This window comes from Lithobates pipiens, unplaced genomic scaffold, assembly GCF_037356315.1.
Source record: "Lithobates pipiens isolate NorthernLeopardFrog02 unplaced genomic scaffold, aLitPip1_a1.2 Scaffold_18, whole genome shotgun sequence".
Taxonomy (NCBI): Eukaryota; Metazoa; Chordata; class Amphibia; order Anura; family Ranidae; genus Lithobates; species Lithobates pipiens.
In genome coordinates, this window is record NW_027507758.1 from 77,970,890 (window position 1) to 77,987,313 (window position 16,424).

General features: G+C 45.2%; 1 protein-coding gene and 1 long non-coding RNA gene across 3 annotated transcripts in view; one reads left to right on the forward strand and one right to left on the reverse strand.

The window, feature by feature from the left end:
• Positions 1–9,467, forward strand: part of LOC143990066 (uncharacterized) — a 70,583-nt gene extending 61,116 nt beyond the window's left edge. Inside the window, exon 2 of the long non-coding RNA XR_013277136.1 lies at positions 8,554–9,467. This is a non-coding gene — a long non-coding RNA (uncharacterized LOC143990066). The remainder of the gene's footprint in view (positions 1–8,553) is intronic.
• The window catches only part of SUSD4 (sushi domain containing 4), a 279,756-nt gene that overhangs the window by 248,149 nt on the left and 15,183 nt on the right, over positions 1–16,424 (reverse strand). The gene's annotated exons all lie outside the window — the stretch shown is intronic.

The window sequence follows — 16,424 nt, forward strand, 5'->3', positions numbered from 1 at the left end:
AACCCCTAAACATTACGGTATATATATTTTTTTAGTAGAGACCCTTGAGAAGAAAATGTTGCAATTTTTTATGTCACACCGTATTTGCGCAATGGTTTTTCAAACGGAATAAAAAAAAAATACACTTTAATGAATTTAAAAAAAAAATGATGTTACACCGGGTAAATAGATACCCAACATGTCATGCTTTAAAATTGCGCATGCGTGTGGAATGGCGACAAAGTACGGTACTTAAAAATCTCTATAGGCGATGCTCTAAACATTTTTACAGGTTACCTGTTTAAAGTTACAGAGCAGGTCTAGTGTTAGAATTCTTGCTCTCGCCCTAGCGCTCGTGGCAATACCTTACACGTGTGATGCAATACTGTTTAGATATGTGTGTGCAACTTACGTATGCATTAACTTCTGTGCGCGAGCACGGAGGGATGGGGGCACTTTTCTTATTCTTATTTTTTTATTCACTGTCCCTTTAATTTTTTTTTTTCTTGATCACTTTTATTCCTATTAAAAGAATGTAAACATCCCTTGTAATAGAAAAAAGAATGACAGGTCCTCTTTATGGAGAAATCTGGAGTCAAAAAGACTCCAAATCTCTTCTTTACCTATTCCAAAAAAATTTGATCTTTTGCTTATAAAAATAAAAATAAATTGTTTACTTCCACTCTAGACCGGAAGTGATGTCACGACATTGTTCTAGTCCTCCAAGGCCATAAAGGTGATCTGTTCTCTGGTAGCCTCTGTGACCAGCCAGCCACACCATCAGATCGTTTCTCAGGCACACAAGTGAAAACAGTGAGCCAGAGAAACACCGGTGAGTGGAGGGAGGGGTGGGGACACCCCCCCCCCCCCCTCGCCGTGTCCGAAAGCAATCCAGTGGATAATAAGCCACTCAAACCGCTTTCATGAGAAAGCCAGCCGCTAGCTGAAAAAAAAGAAAAACGGTGTTATGGCTGACAGCTTCAGTCATAACCCCAGTAAACCACAAGGCATATATATATATATATATATATATATATATATTAGGGATGCACCGAATGGGTTTTTTGGTGCCGAAACCGATACCGAAAATGAAAAATACACTAGGCCGAAAACCGAAACCGATACCGAAACAGCACCGATACTGAAAATGACTGTTTTTAAAAAATATTTTTATACAGGAGGTGGTCAGAGACTGGGGACATGGTACAGGAGGTGGTCAGAGACTGGGGACATGGTACAGGAGGTGGTCAGAGACTGGGGACATGGTACAGGAGGTAGTCAGAGACTGGGGACATGGTACAGGAGGTGGTCAGAGACTGCATGCATGGTTCAGGAGGTGGTCAGAGACTGCATGCATGGTTCAGGAGGTGGTCAGAGACTGCATGCATGGTACAGGAGGTGGTCAGAGACTGTTGACACGGTACAGGAGATGGTCAGAGACTGGGGACATGGTACAGGAGATGGTCAGAGACTGGGGACACGGTACAGGAGATGGTCAGAGACTGGGGACACGGTACAGGAGATGGTCAGAGACTGGGGACACGGTACAGGAGATGGTCAGAGACTGGGGACACGGTACAGGAGATGGTCAGAGACTGGGGACACGGTACAGGAGATGGTCAAAGACTGGGGACGTGGTACAGGAGATGGTCAGAGACTGGGGACGTGGTACAGGAGATGGTCAGAGACTGGGGACGTGGTACAGGAGATGGTCAGACTGGGGACATGGTACAGAAGATGGTCAGAGAACGTGGTACAGGAGGCATCCCCCATTGCAGGCCAGTGTCCCCCATTGCAGCCAGTGTGCCAGTGTCCCATTGCAGCCAGTGTGCCAGTGTCCCATTGCAGCCAGTGTCCCATTGCAGCCAGTGTGCCAGTGTCCCATTGCAGCCAGTGTGCCCCATTTTGCAGCCAGTGTGCCCCATTTTGCAGTCAGTGTGCCCCATTTTGCAGCCAGTGTGTCCCCCTTTGCAGCCAGTGTGCCTGTGCGCCCCCCTTTGCAGCCAGTGTGCCCCCCTTTGCAGCCAGTGTGCCCCCCTTTGCAGCCAGTGTGTCCCCCTTTGCAGCCAGTGTGTCCCCATTTTGCAGCCAAGTGTGTCCCCATTTTGCAGCCAAGTGTGTCCCCATTTTGCAGCCAAGTGTGTCCCCATTTTGCAGCCAAGTGTGTCCCCATTTTGCAGCCAAGTGTGTCCCCATTTTGCAGCCAAGTGTGTTCCCCTTTGCAGCCAAGTGTGTCCCCCTTTGCAGCCAAGTGTGTCCCCCTTTGCAGCCAAGTGTGTCCCATTGCAGCCAGCCTGTGCAGGGAAGAGAGCCACCTCCGTCGCCTGTTTGATCACAGCGCCGGGAACATCACAGCTTTCATTTCAATAGCTGTGTGTTCCCGGCCGCGCGCCGTCACACACAGCCCCTCCCCCTTGTCCGGACACTTTGATAGACAGATCATCCGTCCAATCCTGCGGATGATCTGTCTATCTAAGGCCGGGTTCACACTGCTGCGGGGGGAGATCCGGATGTGATTCGCACCGCACTGCAGTGCAAATCACATCCGATCTCCGTAGCGATGCAAGTTCAGCCATACAGATAGTATGGCTGAATTCGCATCGCTCCCGCAGCAAACTCGCACGGGACCCTTTTTTTGGTCCGCAACAGAATCGGATCGCATGGGTGTTCACACCATGCGATCCGATTCCTGTGCGAGTCGGCAGATCGCACTGCGATATGCGGACGGATCTGGGGGTGTCATTAACATATCATTGACACTCCCAGCCGTTCGCATAGGGCAGTGTGAACTGCCGGCGGGAGTAATGCGATGCGGGAAAACGCCGCGGATTCGCGACATTCCCGCATCGCTGTGGTGTGAACCCAGCCTAAGTGTCCGGACAAGGGGGAGGGGCTGCGTGTGACGGCGCGCGGCTGGGAACACACAGCTATTGAAATGAAAGCTGTGATGTTCCCGGCGCTGTGATCAAACAGGCGGCGGAGGCTGCTCTCCTGCGCTATGCACCCCCCATGATGGGCGTCACCAGGGGTGGGGGCCCCGCCCCCACCCAGGCCACGCCCCATTTTCGGCTCCATTATCGGCCGTTTTTCTCTTTCGGCAAATTGCCGAAAAGGGCATTTTCGGCCGAAATTTCGGTGCATCACTAATATATATACATATATATATATATATATCGATCGATATATTGCGGTCGCTAAGTGGATAAAGACTGGTCACTGCTACTCTCTCACCTTGTGCAGGGTGGCTGGTCCTGTGTCTGCCCCCTCCTGTAGCCTTCTGCATGCAGCTTTTGGTAGGTGGAGCCTTCTGGGTCCCTCCCACAACTCTGCTCCTTGCAGAGGTGATATACTGCACAATGATGATATCACGGCTACCTTTACAATGTAATATCTGGGTTTGCCAATATAAGGTGTAAAAGTGGATTTATATCAGGGAATATATTTAAATAAAAGCTTTTGAGCCCAGAGCTGTTAGGCAGACTCACCATCCAGTACATTTCCAAGTTTAGGTTAGAGCAGCTCTATCACAAAGACCTCCGCACTCTCTGCACACTGAGTCAGCACTACTAATGACCCCGCACAATTCTTTGCCAAGCCTCTCACCCTACTCTCACAGTAAACCCAGGTTCACACTGAGTGCAGGAATGAAAGTGTGCGGGTTCATTCCCGCATGTCAGTCCCGATTTCAGAGACATCTGTGCGGGTTTCTGCACAGATGTCAATGGAATGCGCACCCCGAAATCGCCAAAAGTAGTACATAAACTACTTTTGAAAAATGGTGCAGCGCCGCACCCATTAGGACGGTGACATTGCTGGTAATTGCCGCCGATTTGACATGTCAAATCGCACCAATGTGAACCAGGGATAAGGTTGATCCAAAAAATTAACCCTTCCCAAACACTAAATTAACCCCTCGCTGTGTATTCTCACCTCCTACATCCGGATCCTTTCCAGGGAAAAAATATTCATAAAGATCCACAACTGCAGCTTACAGCAATGACACCATGAAGCCAAAGTATTTACCAGTTGAGTAGCTCCAGCAGTCCTGAGGATGTTTATTTTAGGTAAATCTTGCCAAGGAAAAATAAAAATCATCCTAACACCCTAAATCTGCCCATAGATGGATCGAAATTCACCCTGTTCTTCAGGGATCGACTTCTGTTGAATGGGAATGTTGGAAATTATTTTTCAATCAGCAGGCTGCATCAGCTGCAGTGCTGACTAGAGATTCATCAAAATTTCAGCAGCCGACACAAATCAGCTGAAAACTGTATTTTTAGCATTTTGCCGATAGAGAAAAAGGCAGATAATGGCGGTGAAAATGCACTGATTGTATCGTGCTTTTGTGTGATTTTACTGTGCTTATGGTGTGTTTTTCATAGGTCATGTGACTCATAAACCGCATCAATAAGGTAACACAGGTGCGTCATTGATGCGTTCTTGCTGCATTTTGAATGCATTTTGAATGCGTTTTTAATGCATTTCAACAGAGAGGTGTGTTTAATGCCACAACGGAAGCGCAATGGACCAGTGTGAAGAATTGAACCAACTTAGCACCTGCCCCACATACATCTACTGCAGCAATGCGGATCGCGTTCCTACTACGTGATCTGACACTTTCGGGACTGGGGCGCATGCGTGCGCCGTCAGCGATCCGCTCCCACTGTGATTGGACAAAGTGGGAGCCAATCAGCTGGTTCTAGTGGACTCGACGTCCTCCAGGACCCGCCGATCCTCAGTCTGCCTGTGTAAACAAGGCAGATTGTCATTCTGTCAGCGGGGAAGACTTTGATCCTGTGTTTCTGCTAAGCAGGAACATGGATCTCTGCCTTCCCCCCAGTGAAAGCACCCCCCCCCCACACACACACACGGTTAGTAAGCACAACTTAGCTATCCATTTAACGCTTTGATCGTCCTGATGTTAACCCCTTCACAGCCAGTGTTATTAGTACAGCAACAATGCATATTTTTAGCGTGGATCGCTGTATTAGTGTCACTGATCCCCAAAACGTGTTAAAAGTGTCATTTATCGCAGTCCCGCTATAAGTCGCCAATCACCGCCATTACTAGTAAAAAAAAAAAAAAAAAAAAAAAAATATATCCCATAGTTCGTTGACCGTATAACTTTTTCTCAAATCAATCAATATACGCTTATTGGCATATTTTCTTTTTTTACCATAAACATGTAGAAGAATACATATTGGCCTAAATTAATGAAGAAATTTGATTTTATTTTTTTATTTTTTTATTGGATATGTTTTATAGCAGAAAGTAAAAAATATTGTTATTTTTTTCAAAATTGTCAGTCTTTTTATAGCGCTAAAAAATTAAAACCGCAGGTTACAAGGGGTATCGACATGTAGGGGAAGGGGACAGGACGGCACACTTAGCAGATCAGCTGTTAGGAACGATCAGCATACCATCCCATTACCAGACGGTTTCAACCGTTTTTTGCTTGATGTAGAATGGCGCACTGAAGCGCCTGCATATTGTGAGTACCCTGTGTGGGACCTGTTTATTTTTTGGTTCAATAAATTGCATAAGCATACAACACTATGAGATCATTTTTTCATTGATTTACTGAGGAACATTGGCGATTGATCCAGGATCCGGAAGCACTGTTGAACCCTGTAGTGGTTAAGTGTGTCCTGGGGAGTGTTTCTAACTGTGGGGGGGGGGCGTGGCTGTGTATGACACATCACTGATCTCTGCTCCAATCACAGGGAGCAGAGATCAGTGACACTGTCGCTAAGAACGGGGAGATGCTTGTTTACATTAGCATCTTCCCGTTCTTCCTCCCCGTGACACGATCGCGGGTATCCCTGCGGCGAACAAGTCCACGGGACCCACAACCCAACTCATGGAGCTTGCCGTGGGCACAGGTGCGTGCCCGCTGGCCGCCTCTTAAAGGGAAATGTACAGGTATATGATTCTGCCTGTACGAGCCCTTCTGCCGACGTATATCGCATGAGGTGGTCGGCAAGCGGTTAAGCACGTGTCTTTTTATATATTTTTTATCATATATTTAATACATTATTATTACCACAGTGTAGAGGATATATATATTTTTACCAGTTCAGAGGGTATTTGCTTATACATTTGATAGCGCAGCATTTTAAGTGTATCTCACTGTCGCTTTAATCTCACCTTCTATCAGCATGCTATTTATACTGCAGCACAACTGACTGAACTGGCTCCTTGTGCTGCTTCTCCTTCCCCCTCTCTGAGCCTTGCTGTACAGTAGACTGCAAGTGGTGGGATGATACCAAGTCCAATTCAGGTACTAATTTATGAATTCTATATCTGAATGGAGTTCAACTTTAAATGTATTTTAAGTGTAATTAATGTAAGTAAGCAAAGCCATCTTGATATCGGCCTCTATTAATCCCCCCCCACCGTACAACTGGGAAAGAATGGTCAGTACTCTGAGCCAATCAGTCTCTGCTGTATGCACATATGCTGCCAAGCAATAGGCAGACAAGCAGGAGAAATGACTTTACCCATCTGTTGCTGCTCCTTTACTGTCCAATCACAAGCTGAGGGCAGAGGAGGGACCAAGCTGTATTGCTGAACTGCAGTAGTAGTCCATTTTAAAAAGCTTTTGCTCATTTACTAATTGCAGGATGAAGTTTGGAAGAGTGCAGAATCTGCTTTCATTTTCTGGAGTAATTAAAGCTTGTTCTCAAATATCACAGACAAACAAAGATTTCCCAGCACACTTATCAGCTCATGTTAAAGTGGATCTTCACTCTCTCAATCAACATTGACTATTTTTAATCCTCATGCTGCTAGCATTAGTAAATGGATAGGAAGGTATATCATGTTTACTTGTTTTAAACTATATTTCTATATATTTTGTTTAGATTTCTTCAATTACTTGCTGGTTTCTTGCCTAGGCAAATTATGTCATAGATGTCAGTAGTCTTCTGGAGGGCAGGGGAAGAGGGATTTTTCTCAGTTAAGCACACTTTCCTGCTTAAATGCCTGAACCAAGTGCAGATGGATTCCAGGAAGTAAATGCTACATGAATCATCTGCTGCATTACTTAACCACTTCCCGCCCACTGGCAAATGACGGCTGGGTGACGTGGCTCTTGTTCTAGGTGGATGTCATATGACAGCCCTCCAGAATGACCGCTCTCGCGCGCCTGGGGGGGTGCACATAGGGGCGATCCGTGGTGTGGTGTGTCAGTCTGACACACCGCTACACCGATCTCTATAAAGAGCCTCTGACGGAGGCTCTTCACCACGTGATCAGCCGTGTCCAATCACGGCTGATTGCGATGTAAACAGGAATAGCCGGTGTTCGGCTTTTCTTCACTCGCTTTTTCTCAACTGCTCTCCTGACAGGGGCAGTCTGTGCTGATTTTTTATCAGTGCAGCCCCCCCTCGGATACCCACCCAGGACCACCAGGATGCCGCCAGGACCACCAGGGATTGCCACCACATTGGACCACCAGGTATGCCACCCTAGACCACCAGGAAAATGCCAATCTGTGCCCAGGTAGCTGCCAATCAGTGCCCATCCCCAATGCCTGCCAGTGCCATCAGTGATGCCTATGAATGCCATCAATCAGTGCCGCATATCAGTGCCCAGTGTCACGTATCAGTGCCCAGTAGTGCCTATCAGTGCCACCTATAAGTACCCATCAGTGCAGCCTTTCAGTGCCCATCAGTGTCACCTATCAGTGCCCACCAGTGCCACCCATGAGTGCCCATCAGTGCTGCCTACCAATGCCCATCAGTGCTGCCTATCAGCGCCCATCAGTGCTGCCTCATTGGTGCCACCTTATTAGTGCTCATCAATGAAGGAGAAAATGTACTTATTTACAAAATGTTATAACAGAAACAAAAGAAAATTGATTTTTTTTATTTGTTTAGCAAAAAATAAAAGCCGCAGAGGTGATCAAATACCACCAAAAGAAAGCTCTATTTGTGGGAACAAAATTATAAAAATTCATTTTGGGTACAGTGTAGCAAATTGGCTTGGGCAGGAAGAGGGGGAGGGGGTTAGTGCCTGGTATTGAAGTAGTTAAAAAAAACTTCTGACTTTACAACCACTTTATCTCAATGTATTCTATGCAAAAAGATAAAAAAAACTTTCTCTGTGCAGCAGCCGTCTCAACCCTCCTAATACTTATCTGAGCCCCATCAATATCCAGCAATGTGCATGACTGCCGCAGCCATCTGTGACTCTCCCTCCTGATTGGCGGAGACACAGCAGCCGTACCATTGGCTCCCGCTGCTGTCAAAGTCAGTTAGCCAATCGGGAGAGAGAGGGGCAGAGCCGAACTACAGCTTAGTGTCTAAATGGACACACAGAGCAGTGTCTCAGCTCCAGTGCCTCCGTAAGCAAGCTGCTTGCTGTGGGGGCACTCGACAGGAGGGAGGGGCCAGAAGCAACGAAGAGGGACCACAGAAGAGGTCACTGGTTCACTGGTAAGTGAACTGGGAAATGTTGTTTGTTTTTGACTTGCAACAGAACGGGATCTGAACATTTCCAATATAGCATTTTTAGATCACCAAATTATGATTTTTAAAATTTTATAAAGGTTTTCTCAATTACTAATTGCAGGACGAAGTTTGGAAGAGCGCAGTCACTGCTTTGATTTTCCGGAGTAATTAAAACATGTTCTCAAATATGCTGATCCTTCAACCTCGGCAGAATTTGGCAGTTTCCATCGTTAGGTCATCACTGCGATCTAACAGGCAAGATTCTCTGTTGCAGCATCTCCTCCACCGTGAAAAGACACAGCGGTCTTCCACTGAAAACATTTTCATGAACATTAGCGCACACCCCGAGAAAGCGCCACGCATCTCTCTAGCTAATTAACAAGACATACACAACTGCACAGCAAGTTATCAATTTGCTGCCTTGTATACGGCTGGAGAAGGAAGCGTCAGACCTGGTTGTTTAAAATACACTCAAATCACAGGAGAGAGATGAAAGAATACAGGCGAAGGATACAAATTAGATTGCTAAAAAAAAAATTGTAATAAAAAGCTAAAGTAAAAAATAAATAAAAATAAAAAGCTAAAAAGTAATGTAAACAACCAATTACATATTGTGAGTACCTCTAGCCCTATGTTACACGCAAAGCGAGGATCACTTTGAAGACGCAATTATTTCTAAGACTCCTGGGAGACTCTGACCTCGGTATGAACTACTCTGCTGAACATTTTTTTTCTCCCCAATCTGATTATCTTTATTGAATCAATTACAAAAAGCACAGTGGCTTGATGGCGCACCCATAAGCTTGACTCCTCCCCAGATAGGAAGAGATTTTCCAACCCATTCGATCAATAAATCCATTGATTCCCTTAAAACCAATCGGAAATTTCTTTTAAAAACTGAGTGATTCAATTGAACTATGAATTGCTACATTCAGAGCTGTTAGAAATCATGGGGCCCGGTACAAAAAAAATTATATTTCCGCTAAAATGCCACAGCCACGATGCATCTAAAAAAATAAATCATTTTATTATTTATTTATTTATTACATTTTTTTAAGTGTCCTGTTACATGGGGCTTTGGTAAAATATCAGGGGTCTAAACAGACCAAGTGTCAGGAACCATGAATCTGACTGAGACAAAAGTGCAGTAAAAATCACACTATTTGATAAAATGGTAAAATGGTATAAACAGAGCAAACATAGTCAAAATATAGCCAGAGTTCAGTAACCAGGACAGGTAGTCAGAACAAGCCAGAGAAGCAGCAAACAGGGTCGGGAACCAGAAGGGAAATCAGCCAAGTAAAAGTCCTTCATAGGAAAACACATTAGAGAGAGTCCGGATATGTTGACCAAGGCAAAGGCACAGAAGATCTGATCCAATGAGTTTATATAACCAGCAGCTCTAGCTGAGGAGCAAGAAATGAAGACCAGGTGAGTCACTGTGGAAGGAAGAGTCTTTGACAATTAACCAACAGCTGAGCACAGAGCTCTGAGAAGGAAGGGCTGAGACCAGCCCTGACACCAAGGGACTTGGGACCAAGAATTACCGGACCCTCCTCTGCAGCTCCAGCTGCAGATGAATAAATAGGAAGTGCTTTGAGGCTACCCATTCATTCAGAAACTGAAGCATAGAAAACCGCTTACTATGCTTTAGGCCACAGAAGCGATCGGTACCAATATGACGTATTTACCAGCCCCTAGATCTCCGTCTTGAACCCAAGCCTTCAGAAGCTTCTGCAGGAGAAAAGAGGAGGGAGGCCGGAAGTACTGCTGGGGAGGTGGGAACACAGGGGGGACCTGACAGCAGGTGGAAGGGGGTACAGATACAAAAACGGATCCCCTTGCAGCACACCTAGAGGGAGAAACTGGACAGCACTACAGGGGGATCCACAAGAGTCACAAGGATATACAGCCAGCCCTCCTGCTCTGCAGGTGCCTGGGCCCCTCTTTTGAACTGATGAGGCCTGGCCCGGCACAGAAGGGCCAACTGTACTGCCCTATCAGCAGACCTAGCTACATTGTACAATAAGATCAATATGTGTGTTATCTTGCTTGATGGTGCACACGCAAGCTCAATTCACCCCATTTGTAAACAAATTTTCCAACCCATCCAATCAATAAATCCATAAAATCCCTGCTCGAAACAGATCAGAGATTTATTTTAATAATTGAAGGATTCTATGTAATTATTAATTGTTACAGTGTACAAGATACAGTGTACAAGATGGATAAAACAAGATGGATAGACAGCATCATCGAAACAATGAACATCAAAATAAGCAAGCTCCGGGAGGCAGTGGAGGACAGAAAAGCCTGGTGCGCTATGGTCCATGAGGTCATGAAGAGTCGGACACGACTAAACAACTGAACAACAACAACAGTGTACATCCAGATCAATGTGTGTTATCTAGCTTGATGGTGCATGAACAAGCTCGATTCATTCCCGATATGAACAGATTTTTCAACTTATCTGATCAATAGATCCATCAATCCCTACTCAAAGCTGATCAGATATTTATTTTGATAAATGAGTGATTAAATTGAACTATGGATTGCTACCTTGTACAGTAAGATCAAAATATATGTGTTATTTCGCTTGATGGTTCACACACAAGCTCAATACATTCCAGAGCTGAATGGATTTTTCCAACCACCCGATCAATAAGTCGAAAGAAAAGAAAAAAAGGAGCCTCTAGAAGTAAAACATTATATTTCAAAGAAGGATTAAAAATAGGGCTGAGCTCAGACGTGTTCGCATGGTCCATGTGCTGAGCCCGCCAGGAAGTCGGCGCAGCGATGTGCTAATCGCAGGCAGTGAGACATTGCCCCGATGTGCGGCTGCAGAAATCGGGAAATGTCTCACTGCCTGTGATTAGCACAGCGCTGTGCCGACTTCCTGGCGGGCTCTGCACGTGGAGCATGCGAACACGCTTGAGCTCATCCCTAGTTAAAAACACTTACAGAAGGGTGGATGGGTAGAAGCACATCATATTAGAAATATGGCAGGTGGTCCGGGGTTCTGGTAGTCCCAAGGAGTCTCAGTGATATCTGCAGGTGTGATTCTATGGCAGCATATTTTGAAGTGGCTGACAGATGGAAGCCACAACTCTCCTGAGACAGCATGGAAGCCAAATCCAGGAAGTGATGTCAGCAGGAAGGGACCAGCAACCAGCATGGACAGCAAGCTGGAAGTGATGTCATCAACATGTGACACGTTTCGGAACAGCTGGTTCCTTCTTCAAGCAATGACTAAATGTTACTAGAAGCAGAGCTTCTTATGGTCTGTGGGCAGGCTTTGGGTGGCACTATGGGCGGACATGAGCAGGACAAAGGGAAGCACTGGGGTTCTAAAATTACATAATGAATATAAAAACATTTTTTTTAAAGACAGCGTACTGGGGACATCACTTCCGGCTTGCTGTCCACGCTGGTTGCTGCTTCCTGACGTCACTTCCTGGATTTGGCTTCCATGCTGTCTCAGACAGCCTAGCTGTCTTCCCAGTATCCAAGTTGTGGCTTCCATCTGTCAGCCACTTCAGAATATGCTGCCATAGAATCACACCTGCGGATATCAATGAGACTCCTTGGGACTACCAGAATGCCGGACCACCTGCCATATTACTAATATGATGTGCTTCTACCCCTCCACCCCTTTGTAAGTGAGGGTGCACCTTTTTCTCTTTTCATTTTACTTGCAGAGTTTGCTTCTGTCTTCAAGTGCTGCCGAAAGTGCATGAAGATCCTCTTCTATTTCTACATAGACTGATATCTGCTTCGTTTGTTACTCAGAGCGCCCTTATACACACTTTTATTCTGATCAATATGTCGATTGATTTTGTGTTTGAAACCGATCAAAATTTTCTTGGAATAGATAATTTAGCAATTCAATCAAACTATAAATTGTACAATCAGATCAATATGTGTATTTCCAGCATTAGACTAAACAAATGCCTCCCTTATCCCTTGCAAATGAAGAAATACGACACTGTTTGAGCTGAACACAGGTAAGCCTGCTGAGAGGTTTTGGTTTCAGTTGACCTTTTTTCTTTCCAGTCTCTTTCATTTTTCCGAATTACCGAACAAAGCTCATCACACTTCATAAGGTAGGGTCCTGACTAAATTAGTTCCTGGATAACAAAATGAAAGGCAAAAACAGAGTAAGCTCAATAAACACGTCTTTGTGCCGACTTACTAAAACTGAAGGGTTATTCAGATGCTGCTTCCCTGCTGCGCAATGCCCTCCCTCCTGACACCAGACGATCAAATCATCTCATGAAACGCTTACTTTGTGGCCCTTGACTGCTTTTGAGCTTGACTTGCCTGCTTTAAACAGTATCTTAATACTCCGGCAAGGCATTTGTTTTCTATTCTTTCCAAGCTTATCCTTCTATGCTTATATTATGTTATATTATATTTATATTGTATTGTATATTGTAATTGTTGCATTGTTCTGCATGTACTTTGCTATGGTAAAACCGAAGTTTGAACCTCAGGCAGATGGAAAAATCACCAGTTATGTAAAAATGGCTCTTATTCATCTGGCGTAATATCTCAGATTTACTCAACATGGCTAAACCATTAATTTATGGCCCCCTCCTACCTACCTAGATGCAATCATTGTTCAGGTATTCTGACGGCTGCTGTTACAACATCAGGGGTTTTATATCTCAGAGAATAGGTACAGTAACTCACAGCTTTGAGTCACCCCATTGTCTCTGCCCCTACCCACCTCCGATTATAATCCCTTGGTTCTGCCCCCTTCCCACCTCCGAGTACCATCCCTTGGTTCCACCCCCTACCCACCTCCGAGTACCATCCCTTGGTTCCACCTCCTACCCAGCTCTGAGTACCATCCCTTGGTTCCTTCCCCTACCCAACTCTGATTACCATCCCTTGGTTCCACCTTCTACCCACCTCCCAGTACATCCTATTTAGAGAATAGAACCACATATTATTTTGTGGTGTTAAAGTGGTTGTAAAGCCATTGTGTAAAGTACATGCAATCCCCTCTGTTAGAAAACATTCTATGCCCCAGTGTCTGTGCTTTGTAAAAAAAAAGCATGCCTATTACTTCCTTGTTTCACAGCGCCATGTGGAGCTCACGTGACTCCTCGCTGCTCCCTCTCCCAAACTGACAGCTACAGTGGGAGGGCCCGAGAATCCCCCGCTGACATCAGTCGGGAGCAGGGGAAGAGAGGAGGAGAGAGTCTAGATGTCAGCCGAGGAGGCGAGGAGTCTCGTGAGCGCTGATCGGCGCTCTGAAATAAGGTAGTAATGGGCATATTTTTTACAAAGCGCAGACACTGGAGCATAGAATTTTTTCTAACAGAGGGGATTGCATGTACTTTACACTGTGTTATTTCAGCAGCAGGAGGGGGGGCAGGCCCTGACATGGAGCTGATAGGCAGGGAGGGGAGGGAGGAGAGGATGGAGAGGACAGATGAGAGCTGCAGATGACACATTCACGTAAACTGACCACGGTGTCAGGGCTCAGCAGCCATGAAAACCTGTGGTCAGTTTACAGGGGGAGGGCAGCACCAGCCAGGATCAGCCAGGTATTTTAGGTAATACAGGGTGCCAAATTACAAAGCACAAGCACTGTGCTGTATAACATGCTTTAAAGTAACATACTTTAGGGTTACAAACGCTTTAAGCAATTTGTATGCAATTTGTATGCAATTTGTATGCAATTTGTTAATGATAAAAAAAAGAAGTAAAACAGATACCCTGCAGCCAGAAACAATAGACCCTATCCCAGCCATACTAGATCCCCCCAGCAATAACAGATCCAGCAATAATAGACCCCACCCCAGCAACAATAGATCCCCCCAGCAATAACAGATTATTATTGTACAGGATTTATATAGCGCCAACAGTTTACGCAGCGCTTTACAACTTGAGGTTAGACAGTACAAATACAATACACTTTAATACAGTAGGAATCAGAGATCCTTGCACCTTAGAGCTTACAATCTTCGATCCCCCAGCAACAATATATCCACCTAGCAACAAAAGACCCCACCTTGGAAATAATAGATCCCCCCAACAATAGATCCCTCACACCACAATATTACCCCCCCCCCCCAGCAGCAATGGGACCCCTGTTACAAAAGAGACAAACAAAGACCCCCAGCAGCAACAACAGAAGATCTTCCAGCAGCAAGCAACAATAGACCTCTCCCTCAACAGTAGATCCCTCCCAGCAAGTTGACCTCTCAGCAACCTAAGACAACCCCTAGCAACAATAGACCCCCGTGCAAAAATAGATCCCACAGCAGCCAGCATCATAGACTCTCCAGTACTCCTTGCCAATACATAGATTCAGTGCTGGAGGTGCCGGAACTCCTTCCCGCTGAAAAAAAACCTTGCAGATTATCATAACCCAGCAGGGATTGGTTCATTTGCACAGGAAGCACAGAATATTACCAGCTCACTGTATTTCTAGCAGGAGCAATGAGAATTATTTGAACTTATCTAGCATACAAGACACTTTCAATGGTATAATTAAAAAGCCAAAAGAGAGCAAAAAAGAGATGCTCGTTGTTCAGGTTTACATACACTTTAAAGTGGTTGCAAACCTCTGAAATAAAAAATGAACAAAGCATATATCTCTATAGTGTGTACTAGCCTCAATCCAAAGCACAAAGTGTGATTTCTTTCTACTCTTTCTAATGTTATCTGTATGAGTCACTTCTGACAATTTATGCCAACACCAAGGGATCCTGGGGGTTGGCCCTCTACCTTCCAGCACACAAGTGATTGACAGCCCTGTAGGCTATATGTTAGTATAATCAGTGGCTGACCCAGGCTGGGGGGAAAGAGTTAATCTGTGTTGCCTCTCAACCACAGAAATTACTCATGGGACTTTAAAGAAGTTGCACCAAAAGACAATATATCATAACGTTTCTAAAAAGTCCAATTTTTATTCACATACATAATTAAAATCATGATAAAATTCCATGAAGTATATCAACATGATGGATAATTGTATAATGACATACAGTATCTGACAAAAGTGAGAACACCGCTCACATTTTTGTAAATATTTTATTCTATCTTTTCATGTGACAACACTGAAGAAATGACACTTTGCTACAAAGACCACCTAAATTGGACTACTAACTATTGTTGGCATGCGTGGGCAGCCAAGTAGAGATTACTAGGGTCATGATGAGGATATTGTTCACATTGAACTGTAATACTAAAAGACTTAAAAGAGTAAAGTTGTTCTAAGCCTGCTCTGAATTTATTCAAAGGGGTGCATGCTGGTTTTGGGGCATCAAAAGTACTTGAGCACATGTAGGGTATGACCCTAAGCTACTACCATGCTTTACTCAGCAAGTCAAGCAGAAGGAGTAATACAGGTAACCAAGAACTTGCTCCATTTTTGGTGCATATTTGGCAAACCGCACCAAAAACGTACCTCGCCACTGAAATGCATTAAAAACGCAGCAAGAACGCATCAAAAATGCACCCGTGTAGAGTTTTTTATGTATATTCTGAGTCATATGACCTATGAAAAACACACCATAAGCAAGGTAACAACATGTCAAAATCATGGGTGAAATTTCAGTGCATCACTAATTTTCACATAACTGCAGTCCCCACCTGGTCTGGGGCATTGATGAGCATGTGTACGACGAAAGGTATCCCCACCTGCAGGGAGAGTGGCCAATCCAACAGCCCCAGTTGTGCATGTTTCTCTATGAGACTACGCAGAGGGGTGTGTGTCCATTCCCTCCAATCCAATCTCAGATTACACTCAGCTCCCTGATCTATGCGGTGCAGTGTGATATTAACCCCCCTGGCGGTATTCCCGAGTCTGGCTCGGGGTGGAAGTTTGACACCAAAAGCGGTAACCCCCGAGCCAGACTCGGGACCGCATCGCTGTATGCAGGAGGAGGTTACTTACCTTGTCCCCTGGATCCAGCAATGTCCCCCCGCTGTACGAGTGGCTCGTCCTCCGCTCGATTCACCACAGAGCCGATCTCC